The sequence below is a fragment of the Strongylocentrotus purpuratus genome, unplaced genomic scaffold, assembly GCF_000002235.5.
Source record: "Strongylocentrotus purpuratus isolate Spur 01 unplaced genomic scaffold, Spur_5.0 spur5_scaffold_5, whole genome shotgun sequence".
NCBI classification, from domain to species: Eukaryota; Metazoa; Echinodermata; class Echinoidea; order Camarodonta; family Strongylocentrotidae; genus Strongylocentrotus; species Strongylocentrotus purpuratus.
In genome coordinates, this window is record NW_022145611.1 from 35,933,673 (window position 1) to 35,941,894 (window position 8,222).

Here is an 8,222-nt window from a genome sequence, read left to right on the forward strand (position 1 = left end):
TGGTAATTAGAGAGTCTTCTTCCTAACTCCTAAGATCACAAAAACCATTTCACCAACATCCTGGAAGTCTCAATGAATATCAGCTACATGTACATGTACATTACAGTGTATGTGAAATGTATATGTGATATGTATGTTTTTCGGCAGCTTGTGAGAAGGCCATATGAGCTACATGTATTGTCAAAGGCAGTAGTGGCATTCCTAAAGAAAACCAATGATTGTGAGAGAATTGTAATGAATCTTATTGACAACAAGAAAAAGATTCGGTTTAATTCACCTCAAGACTCATGTACAGTACTATGTTCTTGTAGGCACTACATGTAGTCTTGGGATGGCATTGGGTGAAATTGTGCTCACCACGCATGCAGGCTGTTCTGATTTGGATCCATTCGTTGTACACGTAATGTAGGTCGAGATATGATGTTGACTCCACACACACTCAGCACCAAAATAGATAGCATTTTGAAAGAGCATGGAAAGCAAAAATAGTGCCATTTGATGATCTTTAGATAGTAGATACCGGTACATTGTATCACAACAGCCCAAAACATGTGATATGCATGGATCAAGCTATTATTACTACAAGGAAATCCTTGCTCAAGTTTGTATTTGGTTTCTAACTTTCAATGGGAGATGAGAAGGGGGATGAAACTGAAAGTTCTATCTCCATGCATTGAGTAACATACTGTATATACTATTCTATGTTGCTGTTAAGAACTGTTAGGTCCAGTGCTAGAGCCTAGAGCATTGGAAAGAGCAAGAGGGGCTTGGCTCATTACCTATGCATACCAGGCAGCTCGGCTTGGGATGGCATCATATGGTATGAGAGGCTGGCCTCCTCCTGGTATCCATGGAGGAGGATGCAGTAGTCTGAACAACAAGACCCTCATCACTGATTTAGTCTGCAAGATATCCCGGGTACATATTACATTTTGTAATTGTTTCAGTAAAAACTATTATAACATTTTTGTATTTAAATGATTTTAGTTTTTAGATCTTGCAGATTAATGGCTGTGACAAATATTTGTGTTCTCTGTGGGCCTGCTCTTTGTATTTAAAGTCCCTACATGTACATATAAAATTCTCTGTCCAGATTTTTCCCTTCAAATTGTAAATCATAAAAAGCATTTAATTCAAGCCTGTGAATTGTATGCTATCATATTTTTATTTATTGTTTCATATATTATTTCATAGCACAAATATTTAAGTAATCTAAAGAATATAAATACTTACTATTTCAAAATGAAAAAGTTTTTATTTGTTGCTTTACTTGTTCATTTTCACCAATAGCCATCATCTGGAATAGAATGTAAAGCCTGTTGCCTCAACAATTGACAATTCATTTGCACAGTCCTTGAAAGTTCATGAAAGTTTTTATCACCAATATTTGACCTTTTCAGGAATACCTTTACGTGACCAATACACCCCATTCTGTTTCATAAAATGAGATAAATACATACCGTATTTGCCGGCGATAAGGCCGCAGCGCCGTATAGGCCGCACCCCCGATTTTGACGTTTAAAAAAAAAAAAAAAATGTTGATGTGACTAAAATCACCGCCTTAGACCGCTCGGCCATCCCACACTGATGCTAGCATATGGAGTTTTCTTAAAAATAGCGACTTCGTGTGCTGGATGCTTCGCAGCAGCTCCGTTAAACGGGCCCTTCTTTTACTTTTGCAATGCAATGGCACGAACTTAGATCAAGATCTATCGGCAGATGCTGTTTTTGGAAGTTTATTTTCGTCTTCATGTCAACAATGCAAGATAAAATTGTCGGTAAGATGTGTGGAAATGTATAGTTATTGTACCGTTCGTAGATCTAGTCCCATATGTGCAAATTCGTGCTGGTTTTGACTTTTGACTTCCTTTTTAATTTTTTTTTAATCTTTCGCCGCATAGGCCGCACCCCAACTTTTTGATATTTTCTCTTCCAAAAATACTGCGGCCTTTACACCGGCAAATACGGTATGTATAGGAGAATATTAATAATCTCCAAACTTCTTTTAAGATACATGTACTTTCAGTACTAATTCTGTATAATATATGTTGTTTGCAAGATATACTGTAATTATTTAAATGAATAAGAGGGTCTGTGATACAGACTAAGAGAGTTTAACATTGGATGCTGCCTTTGCTCCCAATGGTGATGCATTAGGCCTGTTTTCATCAGCTTGAGTTTGCCAAATAACCCGCTATTTTAACTATCCCGATCGCAAATTATCCTGCTAATTTGTGTTTTCATCAGCACCCCAGTTATAATTAGTGGGATACAGATTTGGTCAAGAACATATCTGGAGAAATCTTGGTCTTGTTTCCAAAATATCCCGCTTTTGGGAAATAACGGGCTAATTTGTGCCCATCCGAGCTAGTTTGTGATGACGAGCTAGTTTGTGATGACTAGCCCGTCTGAGCTAGTCTGGTAGAGACGCAATTTCGAGCTTCAGGATAATATCCCTAGATTAAAAATGGCGGGTTATTTGGCAAACTCTAGCTGATGAGGACAGGCCTACTGAGCGTGTTGTGAACCAACTGATAGGTATCCATTTCTACCAGGGTAATGTTCATTGGTTTACTTGTGATCCTCTAATGTACCTAGATGAAAATAGGGTCATCAAGAATAGACATCTCAATTTCAAACTCTAAAGACCTTATGCATTGGTAAAGAGTCTAGACACATGTACATTGTACAAATGAGTGATGTACTTACATGTAGTAATGATACATTTGTGGCGGGCTACCTAACTTTCCTGTTAGAGGTTTCATGAGCTGCAGAGTACAATGTATATACCTACATGTAGGCCTACACATTGACGGCTGAGAGGTAGAAGGACTTATATAAAGAATGTCATTCTTCCTTTCTGCAAAATGTATCTCTAAAAGTGACTTTAACAGCTTGCTGTCTCTCCCTTTTGTTCGTGTCGGTGTGAATTTCAAAGGTCAAACTGTTGTACCATATTGGAGCCCCTTTTTCAACAACAAAAAACAGATACCGGTACACGTGGAACTTTTGTTTACACTCATGCAGATCTCAAACAATATATGGATTATAGAGCCCAGTAAACTTTATCATCACAATAGGTTAAACTCTTATGTAAGAGAAAAGACATTGATGGTTATTTTACTTAATTTGATCTGGGTTAACTGGAATGAGAGTGAGAGAATAAGAGGAGCTTTGGTTTTGTGATCTAAAGTAGCAAAATATGATTTGTACAGTGAATCAGTGATGCAAGTTGATCAGTTGTGAGTTGGAAATAGTGCTTGGAAAGAAATAATTGATTAATTATCATTATTACTATTAGGAGAGCTCTGAACGTACACGTAGATAATATATGAAACACAATCCTACCCGAAGCCTACGACTCAAGATGAAGACGAAGACCAGGGTGGGAAAGAGAGAGTGAGATAATGATACTTTGTGGAGTACTAGTAAGAGAAGAGAAGAAGAAAGTCTGTGCCTGTCATCATAAGCTATCTGGCTGGATGGCTGTAGGTCGGGTCGACATACCCTGGTTCTTACATTACTGCACACATCACTTCTCAGTAGATAACAGACAACAGACCAAGGAGACATCTCATCCCGTTAGCTTCACCATCAAATAGTCCAGTACTAACACTCTCATCTACACGTAGCTAGTTATATATTGTCTACTCTCTCTTATTGAGTCCATATTTTTGTAAAAGTATTTTGCAGAGAAGAATCTATTTTTATCTTCAAAGGTGATCATTGCAAATTGAGAAGTTCATTTGTGTGAATTCATCTGATTTTGTACTATCCGCTCACTACTGTGGAATAACGAGGATTTATTATTGGGATTTATATATATCTTTATACCATCAAAGTGGACCAGGATTCATTAGTCTTTACTCTTGAGTGTAGTTCTTCTTTTGATCAACTGCGTGAAAGAAGGTATAGATATATTTTTGTACAGGCATGATTACTTGTGGTGAAGCTTCTATTGGTGTGATTGAAATGTTTGATGAATTTGAGCTCTTTCCACTGTTACTAAGACTGGGCTGGCTACATGTACATGTAAATGTAAATGTACATAAATATAGGAGGTATTGTCTGCATGCTAAACAGTTTTTATGTCATAAGATTGTAAACTAATTTTATGTGAAAATATTTTGATAAGATTGTTTGTTATTAACAATTCAAAAGTATTTTACTAAAAATAAGATTAACATATCCAATTATGTTCCTTGGCTTTCTTACCATAATATACCATTATTAATTAAATTTGATTTGTTTTAGTTGTCTAGATTGATTTTGCATTTGATTAGTATCTTGTTTTTCTTTTAGACTGTTTGAATGCATGCTTCATTTACTGTATTTGTCTGTTGCTTTCATGTGTTCGTGCACATCTCTTTAGATTCAATATTGTGCTCAATACTTCTGTACAACCTATACATGGAGTCATGGACGTTGCTGAAGTTTGATACCCTCCCCAGCCCATCAAATGAAATATTTGTAGGAGAAAGGACACTTTAGTGACTTAGAAAAGTCAGATCAATTATTTTTGTTGCAATGTATTAACAACAGATCGTCTGAAACTGAATATTTGTTTTCTTCACGGTGCCATGCCAAGTCTTTATTTAGTTTTTCTTTGTTCCTCATTATCCCTCATTCATTCTGAAGTCATGGTAGAATGCCCTGTAAATAAATGCTTAGACATATTTGAGGTCTTTGTAATCAGCTTGTAATTCACTAACAATTATTCCCAGCCTTGAGGATACAATGATGCAAATACCTAAATAATGTACATGTACAATGGACAAATGCATGTTGGCCTTTAATATGCAATGAATTATGGAATGATTCATTTCTCGGTATGTTGTGTATTTCATATAGACTTATAAATATTAAAATGATGTCATTGACATAATTAAATGATGGTACAAAAAACTATACATGTACATGTACATCATACATTTAATAATGTACATGTACTACTTACTAGCTGTTACCCTTAAATTTGCAAGGTACATGTACATGTAATTTTGTTTTGTTATCAGTGTGGTATATTAGATTTAAATCTGTGTGTAGTCCCACGTGGTGAGCATACTGTACTCACCATATCATGGCCGGCCGAGGTAGCCATCACAGACAGTATCAGGATGAGACAAGACAGCCGTTTGGCATGCCAGCTATGTGACTCCCTATTGGAGGCCCTCTTGTTGGTCTCTCTCTCTCTCTCTCTCTCTCTCTCTCTCTCTCTCTCGCTATCCTATGTTTTTCTCTCTTTTCCCCCTGCCCATTTTGTTCATCATTAATCTGTATCAGCCCCTTGTTTGTTTTATTATGTATTAAATCTTTTGAATCCTTTTCCCATCTAGTTCTCGAGATCTCACTTTTTTTGTTCATCTCATCATTGGAAATTCTGTTCATACATGTATGACATAGCAGTAAGAGATCAATTTAGATTGATATAGAATCAACCATATTAACTGTTTTGCAATTTATATTTCAAGTGATCTCCTTACATATGTAGGAGTTATCATTTGAATGCTTTATGTCAACTCTTATTTAGTCTTGCCATGGTAATGCTTGATAGGCCTACACTGATGCTTATTAACCTATTTGATTAGCCAATGCTTGATGAGCTAATGTTCCAGTAACATAAAATACTGGTAAATGTAAGTACACTGTAAATGTACCAAGCTGCTTCTCTGTATATTCCAGTACTGATATTCTAGGAAAGTTGACTACATGTACATCATTCATGAACCAAGAATGTAGTTTTTTGTAAAATGCTATTTTAAAAAAATAATCTGGAATACATACATGTACACAAACATGTTCGAACATAATTTATTGCTAAACCATCACATACTTCTGAATCCAAAATTGAACTCCAAATTGACCTTGAAAATTCATGGCCATCCTATAACCTTTGCAAGCTAGTGAATGCTGATGCCTTTAAGTGTAGGCCTGCATCATAACCCTTTCCCCAGCTCTTAAATTACACATACTGATACATCCAGACTACAAGTTTATCAGTGGGTATACAGTTTGTAGGTATATTGTCTGTTCGTTAGTCAAATGAACACGAAAACTACTGTAGGAGCTGACAGATGAGTGCAAGAGATAGCAATAAAATAATGATGAAGGAATACGGTAGAGAGAATGGGAAGGTAGATGGTGATGTATCTGGGTGATACTGATTGATGTCGACATGTGTGCTAGACAACCCACTGATAATGATGTGATACTAAGGGCGTGTTCATGCTTGATTTTGAAGGCAGAATGGGCGATTTGTAACGCTCATCGTAATCGCAGTTCCACGGATGCACTGTTCATGCTCACTTCTCCAGGCAATTCTCCTTGGGTGGCCTTCAGCTGGATTCGCAAACCTGTGTGCGCATGGTACGTAGACCCACTAGAGGTCAGTGCGTTGACCCCATTTAAACGCGTTACAAATTGTAAACGCATCTTTTTGTGAGTTTACGATCGGCGATTGCCGTTTTTCGGTGATTCTACAAAAGTGAGCATGAACGCAATCGTGTTTTAAACTAAACGCGTAACAGATGCCTGATTCTGGCCGTCAAAATCAAGCATGAACGCGCCCTAAGCTTTTAAAGATACAAGGAATTGAAGGAAGGCAGGATAACATTACCTACAGTATATCATCTTGATTGGTTCTCCCTGAGACTGAGTGATTATCTTACAGATGTATTCGGTGAAGAGACCCCCCCCCCCCCCTCCCACAAAAAGGTCTCATACATGTATCCAGTGACTCAACCAACCATGCAATTCAATTCAATAAAATTCAAATTTTGACATTTGTACGAAATGTATGTTAAAAACCATGGTTTCTGAAGGGGGTGTGTGTGTGTGGGGGGGGGGGTCCAATCTAAATGTATCTAGGAACAGGTGCATATTTTAAAAAAATACAAACCATATACATGTACCCATGTGTCCTACATTTACAGTTGTAGTCTTGAAATGAAATCCTCAATCACAGCTATACATAGAGATTCCTTCAAGGCTTCTACATATTTACAGGTACCGGTAAACACATGTACATGTGCATGTCTTCATGTACAAACTGCTGGGGCCTACATCAGTGTTTACATTTTTTTTACAGGAATATTAGGGGATTCAGTGTAGTAATTTAGATATTTTGAACAACAATTTTTCTTTATCTATTTGCTTTTGTGATTGTACCAGAGCTCTTTTAGAGCTTTCCAGAGCTAAATTGCTCTCTGAACATTCCTGTGTAATTTTGTCCACACTGGCCTACAGTGCAGTACCTGATATACACCCATGCATTACATGTATACCAGATTTTTTTTGGTAATGATTGGTTTTAAACCTTTGAGTCATCAGACTCTTTGAATCATTTGACTCGCCTTACTAAACTCTGCCTGAAATCATACATGCAATCATATTAAATGGAATTGAAATGCATGAAGCTATAGAAGTAGAGGCTCCATATTGCTTACCGAATACCGATACCCATATAAAATTGGTACAAATTGCCAACATATACACGCATAATTCAAACTCTCTACGTTGTACTTCACAAATAAGTAATAGCAAACCCATGATGAGCTAGCTATCATACATATGTTTTTGCAATCTTTTTGACAGGCTATCAATCTGTGCAGACTGGTCTGAGTTGTGACACAAATGTTGCCCCCCCCCCTTTCCATCTTGTTTACATGTCTGCCATTTCCACAGCCCGATGGAAGACATATGGCCCAAAATTCTATGCATGCCTTTAGCAAAGAGCCGTGAAAACAATGTACGTGTATGGATGCCCTGGGTGACTTCACACAAACGTCTATTTCAGTTGTTCAAAGAAAAGAAAAAAAGAAGTTTGTGATTACAAAATATACATTCATTAATGATGAGCACTATTGGATTAAGACATTAAGTGTTTATGATGCAGAGAGTGATATCATTGTGCTCCATTGTTACATTTCATCCAATTACGAGTCCAGTAAATCATCCGATTGAGCAAGGCTCTGAAAGATGATTAAATTTGTGGCAAGTGAGGGTCAGAGCTGGTACTCAATTGTCACCTTAGGGATATTAAGTAGGTATGCTTGGAACCTGGGATCCAATCTGGTCCTGAACATTCTGAGGTCAGGTTAGGCATAAAATAAAAGCATGAAGAGGATCATTTAAAACTGTCCACTTTATCAACTTTTTCCCCTTTTGAATAACCAAATATTGTAGTGTCTGCATTGAAGTGTCTGCAGTTGGAGTTCACATCT